The 20,086-nt window shown below is 45.2% G+C and overlaps 1 protein-coding gene across 2 annotated transcripts in view; it reads right to left on the bottom strand.

The window, feature by feature from the left end:
* Window positions 1-19,878, bottom strand: part of LOC123746931 (uncharacterized) — a 41,817-nt gene extending 21,939 nt beyond the window's left edge. The window contains exon 1 of one of the 2 annotated variants that reach the window (XM_069305219.1): window positions 19,525-19,878. The gene's annotated coding sequence lies outside the window, so the exon portion shown is untranslated. The remainder of the gene's footprint in view (window positions 1-19,524) is intronic. The other variant, XM_069305220.1, reaches the window with a different exon arrangement.
* Window positions 19,879-20,086: the final 208 nt, after the last annotated feature.

Here is a 20,086-nt window from a genome sequence, read left to right as displayed (position 1 = left end):
GTCTGAGGAAGGCGGGAAGGACGAGGAGAGGAAGAGCGCAACACGCGAGCATAAGAGATATTAGCATAAGGCGGGAGCCGGCGAACCTGGCGTCTCGCCTCAGGAAAAGATAAACGCTCCCGGTGCTTCAAGTTGAGGACGGCTGCCTCAAGCTTGTAATGGACACACGCACGGGAGAAGGTAGGATGGGCCTCACCACAGTTGAGGCAACGAGCCTGGGGAGAAGTGCACTCCGACTTAGAGTGACCTTCGCCACCACACAAAGGACAGAGAGAGACAGTCCCGGAGCAGCGGAGGGAACCATGCCCAAACCTCCAGCACTTGTTACAGAGCCAAGGAGAAGGAATGTACTCCTGGACAGAGCACCTGGCACCAGCAAGAATGACAGAGGGTGGAAGGGTCCTACCATCAAAGGTAATCTTCACAACCCGGAGGGGTTGACGACGACTACCACGAGGGGGACGAGTAAACGTGTCCACCTGGAGAATAGAATGGCCCTGGGCAGCAAGGATATGACGAATATCGTCGTGGCAGTCGCGCAGGTCCCGAACACCGGTCGCAACATGGAGCGGGAGCAGAATAGTGCCAACACTGGCATTCAACTGAGCGTTCTTCGAGACCCGAACAGGGGTCTCGCCAAGGCAGGATAAGGCAGCCAAGCGGGAAGCAGCATCCTGAGAAGGAGCAGCAACGACACGTGTACCGAGACGAGTGGGGTTGAAAGTAATGGAGGCATCCACGGAATCAACGAGATGTCGATGGAGGGAGAAATCGTCAGGAGGCGCAGAATCAAGAGGGAGGAGATCAAAATATTTGGCCCACGAAGCGGGACCAAACAAGGCTTGATAGGTAGCAGAACTGGAAGGAATCGAGCGAGGGTGGCCGTGACGAGGACGGCGGTGAGAACCCCTAGAGAGAGAGGGGTTAAAAGGCGCAGTAGTTACAACTAGAGAAGGAGCCGCGCCAGGGGACGAGGTAGTCACCACTGGGGGCTTGGGGCTCGACCCAACCACAGAGGAGGGAGGGGAGCCAGGGGAAGGAGTCAGAGAGCCCAAAGGAGGAGCAAGGTCGGGGCCCAATTCAGCGGAGGCTACAGAGCCCGGTCTTCCAACACGGACTGACTCGGGGGCTTGGTCGCCCACCCCACGAGCCTGAGAAGGTAAACCAGAAACAGCCGAAACAGGGGTCATCATCATTATGAAAAGAAAAATTCATTCACGAATGTGCCCCCACACCCACCATGGAGCCACAATTAGAGGCAGGACACCCAGCAAGAAGCTATCGCCGATCTTGCCGGGGCCTCCTAGGGGTGCGTCGTGAGTATACGCCCCACAAACGCCACATTAAGAAACCGACAGTCCGTCGAGATCGGGTTCAGCGACGAAAGGGGGATTGACAATAAAAGGTTCCCCTCGCTCTCGACGTCGGGTACTACAGTTCTACGGGTGCAAGAGTATGCCTCCTCAAGCACCCGGGCGTCAAAATAGAAGAAGTCCAAGGGAAGAGGTCGGCAGGAAACGGCAAGCAGATAGGAGAAGAGGGGGGAGAAAAACGAAACAGAAGGAAAAGGAAAAGGTGCCCAGCAGAATTGGAGAGGACGGCAGCAGGAGCACAAGGCTAGAAAAGGACAGAGGACTGTCCCAAGGAGCATCACACTCCGGCAGCCGCCCACTAAGCTCCCACACGGCAACAACGAGCTGAGCGGGGAGGGGGAAATTTAGATAAACACACACTGCCTGTCCCCCTAAACTAGAGCACTTGCTTCCAAAAATGATGCTAACAAGTGTTCTAAGATGGTTATACATTTTTGGAATCCTATACATGGGTTAACCTAATTGACAGTTGGGTCCAAGTTCAATATGGTGTGGAACAATTTATTCCATTCATCCATGCACTTCAAAACCTCGAACACATCTCCCTTGTGTGATACAAGGCGAGTGATACAAGCATAAAAAGTGGGGCCATCCCTTTTTGTCATATACATTAATGACAAAGATGAAAATATTACAAACCTCATCATCAAATTTGCAGATGACACGCAAATCAGTGGTAAAGTGGGAAATCATAATGATATTGAAGTCTTACAGAGAGATCTACATGAACTCCACAAATGGTCAGAAGACTGGCAAATGCTCTTTAATAACGACAAATGCAAGACCTTTCATGTGGGGCATAACAACCCACGCCACAAATACCAAATTAATGCCATTCCATTACAGCAGATTGATGACGAAAAGTTGCTACTCCATCTCTTACTAAAAGTTGCACAACAGGTAGGAGCAGTAGTCAGAAAAGCAAACCAAACCCTTGGAGTAATCAATCGTATCTTTGACTTTAAGGAAAAGAAGGAATTGATTCAACTGTAAATATTCTGGTGCATCCACATTTGGACTACTGTATCCAGACATGGAGACCTCATCTTCATTAGGACATAGCTGCTCTGGAGAAAGTGAACACTGGGCAACAAGTCATTCCTTAGCCAAGTCGTGTCTCGTATCAGGAAGGGTTGAGGGCCACAGGCCTAACACTACAAACCAGGCATGACACAGCAGATTTCATTTAAACTTAAAATATTGTACTTAAAAAGTTGGATGATGTTGATCCTGACAATTTCTTCAAACGGTCAGATGTAACACAAACAAGGAGCACCGGTTTAAAACTTGACAAACCTTAATATTAGGACCGAGATCAGATGCTTTTTCACCCTCAGGGTTATAAGCCTATGGAACCACCTACACACCGAAGTCGTAAATGCCAAAACTGGTTAGGTTTTAAATTTCACCTAGACAGGATCATCAAGGCAAATGGGGGGGGGACCTTTGACAATCTGCCGGCTTCCTGTCCTCGTTTAGGCCACTAGTTTTAGTGGCTCTCTGTTAAGTTTGGGTAGATAAATATTTGCAGTAGCAAATATTTCAATTACAAAATTACTTAATTTCTTTTACAATTTGTTAATTGACAGACAATTACAAAAGTTAGTGTTAACTCTTATGGGTTATCACTGAAGGATCATTAAAAATAATTCAATGTTTTATTAAAATTTATTTTGTATTTGCAGTCATCAATATTTTATATTTGAGCTATTATTTTATTGGACAATGTATTTTTAATAATGAAATTCCCAATATTCAAGGACTATCATATACAGTAAAGTACACAGCTATGTATGCTAGTGGTTGTGTAAGTCTGTATCACTCACCAACCAGCATATGTACTTTAATGATCCAGTGTATCGTCTTGTATATAAATAAATAAATAAATAAATAAATAAATAAATAAATAAATAAATAAATATTAGCCCGAAACGCTACGCGTACTAGTGGCTGTACAAGAATGTAACAACTCTTGTATATATCTCAAAAAAAAAATAAATAAATAAATAAAAATAAATATATGTGTGTACAATATATACATATATATATATGTTATACCTGATAGGCCAAGTTATCTGAGAAGCAGAAGTTTCCTGAAATATTTTATTTTTCAAAACAAAATTTCCTTATGGAATGATAGTTTTACATTACATATTTGATATATTTTTTTTATTCAAAACTAACATAGAAACTTGACCTTACCTATTCTAACTTAAAGTCAGTAATTCATGTTCCTAATATAATAGATTATTATTGTAAAAAAAGAACCAATCTGGAAAGAAATATTTGAAATTTACAAAAATCATTCGGCCTGTTAGGCAAATCGGACCTTGCATATTAGGCCAAGTAGTGCAGTTCTGGTTATCAGGCACAAAATATATATACATATATACGTACACACATACACACACAATATTCCTTTCATTTTTAGTTAAATTAAAATGCTACCATTAGTTTATGCAATTTGTTCATATTTCTATCTTTAAAGTAAATCTAGGGTACTTGTTTTTTCTTATAGCTGATAATGAATGTTTGTTGGGACTGATATTTCAGAAACAATTACATTAACATTTAATTATTTTTACAATGACCAGCTTTGTCTTAAAGCCGAGAATAAATTTGACAATATATGAGAAATGTTCTGGATACCAAAGAACATGATGTTGACCAGGCCACACACTAGAAGATGAAGGGACGACGACGTTTCGGTCCATCCTGGACCATTCTCAAGTCGATTTTTAGTCAATCAACATAAATAACTATTTTGATCATCATTTGTGTGGAAGGTATGATCGAGGTCGTGGAAGGTCGAGTCGAGGGAGGGGGAAGACGTACCGTGCGCGCTCCGTTAAAATCGTGACATTAACTGGGATTTCTTAGGACTACTGCCATGGATTACTGATTACAGACAAAGTGCATAGTGACCCGCTGGAAAATTGAAAATAGTCATTAACAATAGAACTTTGTGTTAAATAGAGAATAAACGGGAGACCACGCGTGAGTCAGTGAACGAGGCTTTGTGTACATGCGTGTATGAGGAAAAAAATAGTGAACGGTGATTCGTGTAACAGTGAAGTGGAATGGGTATCACAACAACATATAAGTTGGAAGTGAAGGAAAATCGTGCATAGAATATTATAAATATAGAATACTAGAAATATAGAATAGTGGCAAGAGGCGGCATCAGTGGTTAGAAATCGAGTAACTGGAAACTGGTGACATCAACCTGGGACAACAAGAGGTCACCTGTACCGACCTGGGGACCAGCTTCGCTACCCTACGCTAAGTACCTGCCATAAAGTTTGAACAAAATAACATACATAATATTACAAATATATGGTATACATATAATATTATAAATATTAAATATATAAATATATACATATAATTTTATAAAGAGTTAAAAGGACTGACATCAACAAGTGATCCATACAGTGAATCTCAAATACAATACAATACATCAGACAATGGAGAGGTGTGGCGAGTGTTCGGGAGTACTGGGAAAACGTAATGTAGGCGTCAAGTGTTGCATCTGTAACATAAGATTTCACCTGGGTTGTACAGAATTAGCTCCAGGATGCACAAAAAGGCAAGGAATTTATTGGGTTTGCAAAGATGACAGATTAATGTTAGAGAACATAACTAAACTGATGAAAAACATTCCCGAGTCACAGAGATTATCATTCACAGACAAGCTATCAGTGATATATGCGGACTGGGAAAAGACAACATTGGATAACGACCAAAACTCAGGAACAGATAGTTTAGAGAACCGCAGCAGTAGTGTAGAGGAAGAGGGTATTGTGGCACAAAATAACAGCAATATTGCAGAGCCAGGTAATATAAACGATGAGAGCAACAGTGAGACAGAGTGCATAGATGAAGGAATTGGGACGAAAAACGGAGATGGCTCCAATAAAGAGGTAGACAAAACAGTCACAGATATAAATACCTTGAAAAACGCAAAACCGGAACACATTTGCAAATTCTACGCTAAAGGAATATGCAAATATGGAAAATTAGGAGCAAAATGCCATTTTCTTCATCCTCGAAAATGCAGGAACATGTTGGAGAGGAGTACATGCCGTTTTGGAACAGGGTGTAGATACTTCCATACTAAATTATGTCAATTTTCAATTAGGGACAAAAAATGCTACAATCTTCAGTGTCCGGAATTCCACGCGAGAGGTACACAGCGTTATAGACGGGAAGATCAATATGACACTACTGGAAATTTTTTAGAGGAAGGCAGAAACAGTAGTAAATATAAGGGAGAGGAACAGTCAGATGGAACCACTACAGGATTACAGAGGGGAACGGAGATACCCACAAGACTGGAATACAAATTACCAACAAGCACACAGGTACTACACCAGACAACACCCGTCCTACTACCAAAACTGGACGAATCACTTCCAAAACAACACACCCTGGACGCAAACACAGTGGCCTCCTTACCAGAGCCTCAGATATTAACACCAAGTAAGGCTTCCAGCACTTCCACTAAGACGATAACATCATTTATATTTGCCAACATCCAGGGTATAAAAACACGCAAATCCAACAAAGTTCACTTTATAGATGGTCTCCTTCATGAGGCAAATGCAGTGTTTGCAGCCCTAACAGAAACCCACACAAAGGACTACCATGATGGTGAAATATGGATCTCAGAGTACAATCTTTTCAGATGTGATAGGAAACACCGGCTTCAAGGTGGGGTCAGCCTCTACATCAAAGACACACTCATCTGTACTGAGCTGCTAAACACCTCAAATGATATGGTGGAAGTGCTGATAATCAAAATAGAGATCCTAAACGTAGTTATTGTCCTTGTATATAAGTCACCGGAGGCAAACCCTCAGCAGTTTAAAGACCAACCTAATGAAAATAGAACACTGCTTGGAAAACCTCACAAATCCAGCTCCGAACATCATCCTGCTTGGGGACTTTAACCTACGGCACCTGAAATGGAAGCACCTGGCTAATACAGTAATATCAGAGAATACCAGGAAGTAGCCTAAATGAACTGGCACATGCAAATGACCTGCTACGGATGTGCGACAGGTTTGCCTTAAACCAGCAAATAGTAGAACCAACTAGGAAGGAGAACACGCTGGACCTCATTTTCACTAATAATGATGAATTGATCAGGAACATAATGATTACAAGTACCTGTTACTCAGATCACAAATTAATTGAAGTTATGACAACCATGGGGAGTAGACCTTCAAAACCAGTCCAGATTTCCGGTGGAGGAGATTTCAGCAAATTCAACTTCAATAATAAACAGATAAACTGGGAGCAAATAAACCAGGACTTCACAGAAATAAGCTGGGAAGAACAGCTAGAAAATGCAAACCTGAACCAGTGGCTGGAAAAAATAAGCTCAGTAGCACTAAGAATATGTTCAAACCGCATACCCCTAAGAAAAAAGAGGAAGAGATGCAGATTGGAACGGGAACGTCGTTCCCTATATAGGCGAAGAAAACGAATCACGGAACAACTTGAGAGTCGCACCCTATCTCAAGAACGGCGAAAAAGGTTAGGTAGAGAAATAGAAACAATTGAACGGAAGCTACAAGAATCATACAAAACCCAGGAGAGGCAAAGAGAGCAAAAGGCCATCAGTGAAATAGAGAGAAATCCAAAATATTTTTTCTCCTATGCAAAATCAAGATAAAAAACCACATCTAGTATCGGGCCCCTGCGAAAGGGAGATGGAACTTTCACCGATGACAACAAAGAAATGAGCGAGCTACTGAGGAAGCAGTACGACTGTTTTCAGCGAGCCATTAAACACACTAAAGATTGATAACCCAAATGAATTTTTCATGGATATGATACCAACATCAAATCATATATCAGACGTCACCCTATCCCCACTGGATTTTGAAGAAGCCATAAACAGTATGCCTATGCACTCTGCACCAGGCCCGGATTCTTGGAACTCCATATGCATAAAGAACTGTAAAAAACCACTATCGCAGGCCCTCCACATTCTGTGGAGACAAAGCCTTGATACTGGCGTTATTCCTGATATACTAAAAACAGCAGAGATAGCACCACTTCATAGAGGAAATAAGGCAGAGGCAAAAAATTATAGACCGATAGCACTAACATCGCACATCATAAAAATTGAAAGAGTGCTAAGAAGATCACAAAATACATGGAATCACAGCATCTCCATAACCCCGGACAACATGGTTTCAGAACAGGGCGCTCTTGCCTGTCGCAGTTGCTGGACCACTATGATATGGCATTAGATGCTATGGAAGACAAACAAACAAAACGCTGATGTAATTTACACATATTTCGCAAAAGCTTTTGATAAATGTGACCATGGTGTTATTGCACATAAAATGCGTTCAAAAGGAATTACCGGAAAAATAGGCAGATGGATCTACAATTTCCTGACCAACAGAACCCAATGTGTAATAGTCAACAAAATAAAATCCAGCCCATCAACCGTGAAGAGCTCAGTCCCCCAGGGTACTGTGCTTGCTCCAGTACTTTTTCTCATCCTCATATCGGACATAGACAAGAACACAACCTATAGCACTGTATCATCCTTTGCAGATGACACTAGGATCTTCATGAGAGTAGGCAACAGAGGACACGGCAAACTTCCAGTCAGATGTAGATCAGGTCTTTATATGGGCTACAGAAAATAATATGGTGTTTAACGAAGATAAGTTCCAGCTCATGCGCTATGGAAAAAATTAAAATATATAAACGGAAACCACGTACAAAACCCAGGCAAATCATAACATAGAACGAAAAGGCAATGTAAAGGATCTGGGTGTACTCATGTCGGAAGACCTTACCTTTAAAGAACACAATAAAGTAGCCGTCACAACTGCAAGAAAAATGACAGGTTGGATAACAAGAACTTTTCACACTGGAGATGCTATACCGATGATGATACTTTTCAAAACACTTGTGCTCTCTAGAGTGGAGTACTGCTGCACAGTGACAGCCCCTTTCAAAGCTGGAGAAATTGCTGACCTAGAGAGCGTGCAGAGATCCTTTACTGCTAGAATCCACTCAGTAAAACATCTAAACTATTGGGACCGACTAAAGAGCCTAAAACTGTACTCCCTTGAGCGCAGGCGGGAGAGGTACATAATAATTTACACGTGGAAAATATTACAGGGGCTGGTCCCAAACCTGCACACAGAAATAACATCACACGAGACCAGAAGACATGGCAGGATGTGCAGAATACCCCCGTTAAAAAGCAGAGGTGCAACAGGTACTCAGAGAGAACTATCAACATCAGAGGCCCGAGACTGTTCAACAAGCTTCCACTACACATAAGGGGCATAACTGGCCGACCCCTCACAGTGTTCAAGAGAGAACTGGATAAGCACCTCCAAAGGATACCTGATCAACCAGGCTGTGACTCATACGTCAGGCTGCGAGCAGCCGCTTCCAACAGCCTGGTTGATCAGTCCGGCAACCAAGAGGCCTGGTCGACGACCGGGCCGCGGGGACGCTAAGCCCCGGAAGCACCTCAAGGTAAGGTTATGCTTGCATTAAGTAAGTAAGTAATTATCAAAAGAAGGCACCAAACCGGTAAGGCTATGTAGCACCATCAAAGACGCAAAATAATCAGAGGGCGCTAAATATCACCAAGGATGCCAATACGAGAACAAAAACGCATAAGGCGAACGATATCAAAAGTATCCGAATCACCAAGAATTCTATCGAGGGACAGGTGACCGCGAGGGGCGGTCGGAAAGCAAGACATACGCTCGTCCTGGAAGTCAGGACATTCAAGAAGGACATGCACGACCGTAAGAGGGACAATGCAACTAGGACAATAAGGAGCAGGGCGGCGCTCCATCAAGTGACCATGGGTTAAGCGAGTATGGCCAATACGCAACCTCGCCAGAGATGTTTCCCACCGCCGGTTACGGTGGAAGGAGGACTGCCACGAGGAAACACAACATTTAAGAGTACGTAGCTTGTTACCAGTAACAGACAACCAAGAAGCCTGCCAACGGGTAAGGACTGAGGAATGGATAACTGGGTAAAAGTCGGAATACGGAATGCCCTTACGAGAGATGGGACAAGAGCGGACAGCTTCCTTGGCGGCAGCATCCGCACGCTCATTTAAAGACACACCAATATGGCTGGGAACCCAACAAAACTCAACCGACTTAAATTTACTGTGAACGAGAAACAGCCAATGCTGGATCTCGACAACCACTGGATGAACTGGATTAAAGGACCCGAGAGGCATGAGGGCACTACGAGAGTCAACAACAACTACAAAGGAAGACTGACAACGAGAAAGTAGGAGACGAAGAGCATAGAGAATAGCATAAAGTTCCGCTGTAAAGATGCTAGTCTCCGGAGGCAAGCGACACATATAAGTGCGATCAGGAAAAACAACAGAGTAGCCAACACCGTCCGCTGACTTAGACCCATCGGTGAAGACAGAAACGGAGCGGGAGTGAGAAGAAAAGTGCTCGAGGAAAAGGCGTTTTAGAACCGTAGGAGGGGTAAAAGCTTTAGTGATACGAGTCAAGGATGTACAAAACCGCGGAAGAGGGACCCTCCACGGGGGCAAAGAAGGAACAACACGAGGAGAAACATCAGAAATACGAACGGAAAGAGAATCCTGCAGGCGAGATAACCGGACAGAAAGAGGGAGGTGGTGAAGAGGAACAGGAACCGCAGGAGGGGTAAAAGTTAAAGCACGACAGAGGCGAGACGAAGGATGTTGCAAGGACCGCGCAAGATAGCGAAGACAGTAGCGATCACGGCGGTCCTGGAGAGACAGGAAGCCAGTGTCAACATACAAGCTAAGGACGGGAGTCGAACGAAAGGCACCAGAACTGAGGCGCAACCCAGTATGGTGCAAAGCATCAAGACGGTGAAGAGTAGAAGGAGAAGCAGACGAGTAAGAGCAGGGCAACCACAATCGAGCTTAGACAGGACGGTAAAGAAAGACAGAAAGGTAACAAGGATGGGGAAATGGTCACTGCCATGGAGGTCATCAAGAACCTGCCACGTGAAATCTAAGTAAAGAGAAGAAGAGCAGAGAGAAAGATCAAGACAAGAAAGGGTGCGAGTCCGAGAGTCCAAATGAGTGGGCTCACCAGAATTCAGAAGAGACAGGGAAGAAGAGAGGAGAAACGGCTCAAGAAGGCGACAACGGGTATTCGTCAGAACGTCACCCCAAAGAGAATGGCGACAATTGAAGTCACCCAGCAGGAGCACAGGCTCCGGCAAGGAGTCTAGGAGGTGTTTCAAATCAGGAAAAGAGAGCGGGACACTCGGGGGGAGATAAATGGAACAAACTGTGTACCATTTCCCCACAAAGATACGAGCAGCAGAACAATGGAGAGGCGAAGGAAAAAGTAAAGGAACAAAGGGAACATCTGCACGAATCAAGAGAGCAGAAGAATTAGAAGCCCCAGCAATGGCTGGGGGGGGAGAGAAAGGAATAGCCACGAAAACGACCAGGACGAGCACCAAGCATTGGCTCCTGGAGACAGACACAAAGGGGCGAAAACCGCGAAATCAGAAGTTGGAGTTCGAGGAAATTGGCGTAATAACCTCGAACGTTCCATTGAAGAATGGACAACGACGAGAAGAGACAGGACAAAAACAGAGAACAAGGAAGAAACAAAGGCGAAAGAGCAACAGAGCACGTTAAAGAATATCAGGGTCGGGATCAGGGTCAGCAAAGTCAGGGTTAGGGGGCATGGGTAAACTGAGCAAAGACGGAGGGAAGGAAACGGGAGAACAGATCAGAGGTGGGCGGGCGGGGTCCGGAGGAGGAGGAGGAAGAGGAGGAGACAACGGAGAGGAGCAGTCAAGGACAGCAGTAGGAAGAGGGGGAGTAGAAAGAGGGGAGCGCACCCCAGCAAGAGCAGCAACCGAAAGGGAAGCAGGGGCCAAAGAAACCTCCATAGCAGGAACAGGGGGCGCAACCACTGAAACGGGAGGGGAAGGAGCAACAGAGCCAGAAGTAGGAGCTAAGGAAGAAAGCGAAGCCTTCTTACCCGCCGGGGAAGAGGAAGGAGAGGAGCTAGGTTTACGCTTCTGACTTAAAGAGACAGGTGTCCCAGCAACTACGTACCGGGCAACGGATTCCAGTGTCTCAACAGGAGAAGCCGAACGAGAGCACACACGACGGCCGTTAGGAGAGTGATGGACATCCGCCTGCACCGACAGGCGGCGGGGAGAGCCGATAGATGGAGGAAGAGGATGGGAAGGAGGATCGGAGGGGGACGAGGAAGAAGACACAGGAGACATGACAGACCGGGTTGAAAGAAGGGGAACCCCAGACAGAGGACCAGGAGGGGGACCCCTCGGGAAAGAACTCAAAGGAACAGAGGAGGGGGCAGTGGGCGTATCAGGGTCCAAGGCCCGGAAACGGTTGAGAGTCTGAGGAAGGGGGGAAGGACGAGGAGAGGAAGAGCGCAACACGCGAGCATAAGAGATGTTAGTATAAGGCGGGAGCCGGCGAACCTGGCGCCTCGCCTCAGGAAAAGACAAACGCTCCCGGTGCTTCAGGTTAAGGACGGCCGCCTCAAGCTTGTAATGGACACAGGCACGGGAGAACGTAGGATGGGCCTCACCGCAGTTGAGGCAGCGAGCTTGGGGAGAAGTGCACTCCGACTTAGAGTGACCTTCACTCCCACACAAAGGACAGAGAGAGACAGTCCCAGAGCAGCGGAGGGCACCATGCCCAAACCTCCAGCACTTATTACAAAGTCGAGGAGAAGGAATATACTCCTGGACAGAGCACCTAGCACCAGCAAGAATGACAGAGGATGGAAGGGTCCTACCATCAAAGGTGATCTTTACAACGCGAAGGGGTTGACGGCGACGACCACGAGGGGAACGAGTAAACGAGTCAACCTGGAGGACAGAATGGCCTTGGGCATCAAGGATATGCCGAATATCATCGTGGCAATCCTGCAGATTCCGAACACCGGTTGCAACATGGGGTGGGAGGAGAATAGTGCCAACACTGGAATTCATCTGAACGTTCTTGGAGACCCGAACAGGGATCTCGCCAAGGCAAGATAAGGCAGCCAAGCGGGAAGCCGCATCCTGAGAAGGAGCAGCAACGACACGTGTACCGAGACGAGTGGGGTTGAAAGTAACACACGCATCCACGGAATCTACAAGATGCCGATGGAGGGAGAAATCGTCAGGAGGCGCAGAATCAAGAGGGAGGAGATCAAAGTATTTGGCCCATGAAGCAGGACCAAACAAGGCCTGATACGCATCAGCACGGGAAGGAATCGAGCGAGTGCGGTTGGGGCGCGAACGGCGTTGAGAACCCCTAGAGAGAGAGGGGTCAAAAGGCGCAGTAGTCACAACGAAAGACTTAGCCACACCAGGGGACGAAGTGGTCACCACCGGGGGCTGGAGGCTCGACCCAACCTCAGAGGAGGGAGGGGAGCTGGGGGAAGAAGTCAGGACGGTCAAAGGAGGAGCAAGGTCGGGGCCCAACGTAGCGGGAGCTACAGAGCCTAGTCTTCCAATACAGGCCGACTCGGGGGCTTGGTCGCCCACCCCATGAGCCTGAGAGGGTACAACGGAAACATTCAACGACATAGAGACGAAAAGTGACAAATTCATCCACGAATGTGCCCCCATACCCACTATGGAGCCACAATTAGAGGCAGGACACCCAACAGGAAGCTATCGCCGATCATGCCGGGGCCCCCTAGGGGTGCGTCGTGAGTATACGCCCCACAAACGCCACCTTAAGAACCGTCAGTCCGTCGAGATCGGGTTCAGCGACGAAAGGGGGATTGACAATAAAAGGTTCCCCTCGCTCGAGACGTCGGGTACTACAGTTCTACGGGTACAAGAGTATGCCTCCTCAAGCACCCGGGCGTCAAAATAGAAGAAGTCCAAAGAAATAATCCAAAACAAGCAAAAGGTCGGCAGGAAACGACAAGCAGATAGGAGAAGAGGGGGGAGAAAAACGAAACATAAGGAAAAGGAAAAGCGATCCGGCACAATTGGAGAAGACAGCAGCAGGAGTGCAAGGCCAGAAAAGGACAGAGGACTGCCCAACGGAGCATCACACTCCGGCAGCCGTCCACCAAGCCCCCTCACGACGCCAACGGGCAGGAAGGGGAGGGGGTGCTTGCATTAAGCAACTATTGCGAGTTGCATCCTGGGTTATGTCAGTAGTTGACTAAGAGACCTCAATAACCCTAAGCACAGGCTTCCTGTCACCAACAACAGAAATTAAATTAATGCTGAAGAATCTGTTTTGAACAAAATATAATCTGTACAATGTGCCTAAATAACACAAAATTATTAATTATGAAGTACTCAATTGTGAATTAATTGTGAAGTATTATTAATTATGAAGTAAATCAAAATTATTAAAATTATGAAGTACTGTTAAGCAAGTGTTGCTCTTCCATCTACATGAAAATGTTGACAAAATCTCATTTACACTTGCACTTAAACACACACACTTACAGTCCAAAGTGTTGCCGGGTATTAGGTAGAATCTTGGTACAGCTGCACTCAAAACACTTTCAAAGTGAGCTTTAAATGTCTACTCCTCATGGTTGCATATTTTATACTGTCATTATCTAGTACACCACTATAGGGATGTCATACAAAAGTACTACTACTCTATGTACTTAAAGTCATATGTACAATATGCTATTATATACAGGATATTTTATGGGTAAATATTTGTATAAATATGATAATCACCTTGAGTCACAACAATGTGGCGACTTAGGATAATTTAGTCATCATTTTATCCAGAAAGTTTAAAAGAACTTTGATAAAACACAAACAATAGATGTCAATCTAAACTTATATACGGTACATACTTTGCTATATGCATCGTATGACGTAATGAACTGCTCGTAGCTTAAGAATCCAGACCATTCCATTCCAGACTCCAGATTCCAGACTTGAGAATCAGCTTTGACCCCTCAGTTCTCTGGCTAGGAAGACTGACTATCATGTGTTGAAACAGGCAGTGCTTGATGTCCATCTTTTATCAGTAGAGAGCTACAGACGTAGATTTAGGGATTATATGAAATCTAGTGCCACAACCTACTTAGAATTCGCCCAAAATAAGACAAGATATCAAATGAAGTGGTTGGAATCAGCCAAAATCACCACCCTTACTTATTTTTCAACCTCATCTTGATGGAAAAGTTCCTTTGTCGTGTTCCTACTCCCATATGTCTTTACCATTCAGACAAAGGAGAGACCAAACTTTACTAACTGTGCGCAGTTGGCTGACACCTATAATTTAATACACCGATCGTCATCAGACACCTCCCAGTAACTCTTGGTCCAGCCCTGCTAAAGTGAGTTCTGCTGATGTCAACTACTCACTCTACTGCCGCTACTGTAAGGTATATGGATACATGATTGAAAAGTGTACCAATCCCCACTGTAACACTAGCAGTGAGTCATATAAGCCCAAACCACCACCTCCTAAACCTCATAAGCCTGTTATGAATATTCATGTTCCAGCTTCTGATCTCTCTCTATTCCAGACACCTATATCCAGGAACGATCTTTGCCAATGGTGGAGATTCGGAGCGAAGGATTCAAGTGAACATCTTGAGGGACAGAGCTGCTCTACAATCCATACTCTTCAAAGGAGCTGCACCCAACATCACCTACACAGGAGAAACCGTCCTCATCACCAACCTCACTGCAATCACTCCATACCCACTCACTACAGTCCACCTCGATTGTTCTTTCATCCTTGGTGAGGTCCAAGTCGCCATAAGGGAGAAACCTTTCCCCATGCCAGGAATTCAACTTCTCCTTGGCAACGACTTGCCAGAAGATCAAGAACCCGTGAACCTCATTATCAGTAACAAACCACAGGTATGTGACTCTGCCACGGAAAACCCTGTTATGAAATACATTGTAGAGGAGGTACAACCGACCAACGAAACAGAGGACATCTCCCAGCCAGTCATGGTGACGGCTCATCTCCAAGCCCCAGCCTTGGCTAGCTACAGCTGTCCCTCAAGATTCTCAGCCTCCCACCGAATCTCAATCCAGAAAGATGATTTAACCCTGACTCCTTTATTTTTTTCAGGCTCAAACTCAAACCGATCCTATCCCTGGGTATTTCCTTAACCCTTAAACCGCTAAGGGTTTTTGCCTGCAACACCGCCAGGCGTAACAAAAAATAATTAAAAACAATTCTTTCGTCTTATAAAAGTGTTCATTTGTGTTCTCTGATCACAGGAAAAAAAATAAAAAAATCATAGGTGGCATATTTTGGCAGCAATAGGGCGGGGAAGTCTGGCTAAAAAAGGCGTTGACTGAGCGGAGCCAGAAGAGGACCATTTGGTCACCATTTGGTCCGGGAGACATCTCCCGTCACGCAGGGTGCAATTGCACCTCCACAGATCTCCAGTATCATCTATTGATACTGGTAATGGCTCAAAAGGGCCACCACTTACGGGCTATTCATGCCCGTGTCACCTTTTGGGTTGCTTAATCTTCATCAATCATCAATCAGCCAGACGAGGTCTGCTCCTCCCCAACTGTCAGGCAGGAGTTGCCACAAAGATATTATTACCTAGTGTGATTTTTTCTTAGTTTTTTGCAGTAATATTATTCAGTAGTGTGTAGTGTGATATTTATGTAATCAAATGTGTGAACCATCGCTATACTCAAAATTATGGTGTGCATATTAGCGATTCAATTATTATGTTCATAAAACAATAAATAAATAGTTTCTTGTTATTACACTATATACACAGGTTATATATAAGTATCTGCATGTTTTGGTCACCATAACGAACCACTAAATTGGAATGGAGTCAAAAAACAAGGACGAGTGGCCACCACATCTGCCCGACAGCCACTGGCCGCCACTCCCTTCCTCACTCGCCAACATTCTCCTCCCACATGCTGTTTTTGCTTTTATTCACTATATACAGACATTATATATAATTATCTACACGTTTTGTTCACCATAACTGTTCATCTAAGCTTGTATGGTGAGTTCAGGCAATAAGAGACGTAGCTACACACGGTAAGCTGGTGGCTGCCTCCCTCCCTGGTTCAAGGCCAGATGCATTAATGTTTCTCCTCCAACAATACTGTTTGTGGTGTTATTACACTATACACACACATTATATGTAGGTATCCACATTTGTGTTCACCATTGTGAACCACTAAGCTGGTATAGTAAGTCCAGACAGTAAAAGGTGGCCACACAGAGTCAGCAGACAACGCTACCTCCCTCCCTACCAAGATTACTCCTCCCACCACAGAGCTAATTATCACCACAATCCTGCTATTACCAGAATCCTGGTCATTTTTATCAGTCAGAGGTTTTCTGTAATATTATCATCGCTAAATAATACCATATACATATATATTTTGACTTTTTAGGCGATGCTGTGGTCACAAGCTCAACAGCAGTGCTGTGAGCTCATGCTGCGTGCGTCAGGCTTGGTAGCTCACTCAATAATTACAAACCAGACATGACACTGCGGATCTCATCGAAACATAAAATACTGCACAATTTGGAGGATGTTGATCCAACCAATTTCTTCTAAAGGTCAGATGTAACACAAACAAGGAGTAACTTTCAAGCTCAAAAAATTACAATGCAGGACTGAAAACAGATGTATGTTCACCCACAGGGTTATAAATCCATGAGACCGCCTACCCACCGAAACCGTAAATGCCAAAACTGTTTAATTATAAAATTCAGCTAGAAAAAAAACATCAGGACAAATTGGGGTGGGGTAGGACCTTTGACAAGCCGACCGCTTCCTGTTCACATCGAAACTACTAGTGTTAGTGACCTTCAGGTAAATTCACGTAAATTATATCCCAAATTTCTTTTCCTCATATCTCAGCATTTCCTCCTCATATCCCTTCCGTGTACTATATAGGCATACTAACTTGGCCCTTCCTCTTGATAATTACCTTATATTTGATTCTTATTTATTTCTGGAGTCTCTCAAACATCCGCACGAGGCGTATACCAGACGTTTTTCTATTTTTTTTCTTTTTTATTAATAAAAACAGGAGATAATTACAATATAAAACAAGGGCGCCAAAGCACCAATTTTGAACAAATCATCTCAACAAAACAAAATTGGGTAAGTGACACGAAAACATTGTATTACACACAGCATCACATACATGAGCAAACAAAATTTTATATAGCATAGTAACAGCAAGAAAGAGAAAACAACGGTGCATAGCAATATGCATAACATGGAAAACATGAAACCAGAAACACATAAAGCAAAGAAAAAATGGTACACAAACACGCGGGAAGAAAACGCGCACCACCGAGAGAGGGCTGCCAACATGACATAGTAAAACCACCCAATACCAAGGTACCAAAAGAATGAAACACATTGAATCCAAAAGTGTACGAAAGAAAAAGAAAAGTAAAAAACAAAGTAAAACCACACGTAACAAACTGTACACCATACAACAACAGACATCATACCACAGAAACTAACACATTTCACACACAGGAACAGAGCACAAACAAAACAGGACACACAGAAATCCCGCAGACAAAAAAATTCACATCAAACGGGAAACCTCAATTAGAGACATAGAAACGACAATGCAATAAGTATAACACAGGAAATACAACATATGAAATAGTAGTAGTAGGTATCCATCAGTCTCAGGAGACTATGGGGTTGTGCTCTGGTTGACGGTCTGAGTGACCTCACCAGGGTAGGTTGATATGGAGAAGCTGTTACCCATGCAGCAGGTCCCCCCTCTCCACGGCTCCGAAAGTCTCCAATGGAAAAGCAAAATGCCAATACGATTGGTTCCAGCGCCGTCGCAGTAACTGAGAGTTCCGGAGTTGACCTCGAAGTTGGTGAAATAAAGCTCAGGGACTCCAAGCCCAGAGACCGCCGTGGTCGGGGCCGAAGAACGACCCCAGCCAGGGCAAGAACGACCCCAGCCTCCTGACGCAGAGCCCTGGGAGGTGGATGTTTCGGTCCCGCACCTACGGGTTCCAAACAGAGATCGTCACAGTCCCCTTTCACCCGAGGCCAGCTTCGTTCAAGACCAAGCAGAAGGACGAGTGATAATTATTAAATACAACAATTATTATAATAATAATTATAATAATATAATTAATTAATAGTTATCAACATATGAAATAGAACATGGGAAATAGAGTACCTTGAGGTGTTTTCAAGGCTTAGCGTCCCCGTGGCTCGGTCGTCGACCAGGCCTCAACATTACAAACAAAACGCAACACCCAGACGGGGCTAGTCAAAAGTGGACACTTGACGTAAGCACATAAGACAAGGCGTCAAGTGCTTACGGAAATGGCGCACACAAAGCAAGCACTACGTATATTTAGCTGGGAATTCCTGCGCCGGAAAGCGCAAGCAGTACGCTTCCCAAATCAGCATGATGTCATCGGTTATCCGGTCACCAGGTGGTGCCCATGGCCGAAGCATCAAATCCGGCACCCAATAAATAAACTCCCTCACCCGCGGCACGCAGATAGAAGAAGAGCACCATGGGATCAGACGTACCCGGGCATCCTGAGTGTGTTACAACACCTGACCGTCGCGGATCACGTCCCCGGAAGCCATGACAAGGCCCCCCACAGAACAGAGCACCGCATTGGGGGGGGGGGGGGACCGCAAGGAACTCAGGTGCGTCATGGTCCCCGCCACCAGGCACAGGAGCCAAGTCCTCCCGACGCACATCCTTTCTCAGCACCATGACTAAGTCCCGATCATCAGGGGCAACCTCCCACTGCGGGGAGCCAACAGCAGGAGGCGCCGGGGGTGGGGGGGCACAGGAAGCAACGCGGAGCCCCTCACAGCCCCGTCACCTATGGCGGGGTACGCCGGAGCACCAAACTCCCCCACCTCTACCCAAGTACCGACACAGGAGGTCCGCAGGGAACTCGGAACTTTCATGCATAGCCACATACGTCGTCGTACCGCAGCGATCGGAGATAGTCATGGATCCACCATCATCAGGAAGAGTGAAGGAGTGCCCATAATGGCGCTCGACGAGATCATGGTAAACCACCGAGGAGCCGAACCTCACATTCGCCCGCCTCCCAGCAAGCAGCTGCACACCACACACGGCTTCCACAAGAATACGTAAATTGTCCTGGAATTTTCCGGCAAATTTCACGCCAATAGAGTCCTACCTGATGACAGAGGACACAGGCACCCACCATACAGCAGGCCAACACAGCCCCAAGGGCCCCTCAGTAAAGCACGTCACTTAGGTCACGTCAGCAGCCACACCAGGGACCCGCACTCCACGTCGGGTTGTCAGCAAATGGAGTTGTCAACAAATCAACAAGCGAAACAACCGTACCCCACGGCCACCAGGGTGCAACACCAGAGCCACAATTAATAAATTAACCATAAATGTGACACATATAGTTAGTGGTTGTAAACTGCATATGAATCCAAAGGAATTCCGAGTTATTTATTAATATGTACGTGTCAATTGATAATTAAAAAAAAAATGTTAGAAAATTATCGTAGAATAATGAAGAGAAATATGGACTGTAGTCAGTTGCATAATGATTTCCTCATGACAGCTCTGAGGAAGAAGAGCGAGAGGCAGGGTTGCCGTCTTTCCAAATGGCATTTACATGAACCGAATGAGGAGCTCTCTATTCAGATAACTGTCAAACATTAAAGAATGTAGTTTTTTTTTAAAGGCAACCTGTATTTAATTGTTGGTTATAAAATAGAAAT

Source organism: Procambarus clarkii, chromosome 54, assembly GCF_040958095.1.
Source record: "Procambarus clarkii isolate CNS0578487 chromosome 54, FALCON_Pclarkii_2.0, whole genome shotgun sequence".
NCBI lineage: Eukaryota > Metazoa > Arthropoda > Malacostraca > Decapoda > Cambaridae > Procambarus > Procambarus clarkii.
Note: the sequence above shows the minus strand (reverse complement) of the source record. Positions and strands in the feature narration are given on the sequence as shown.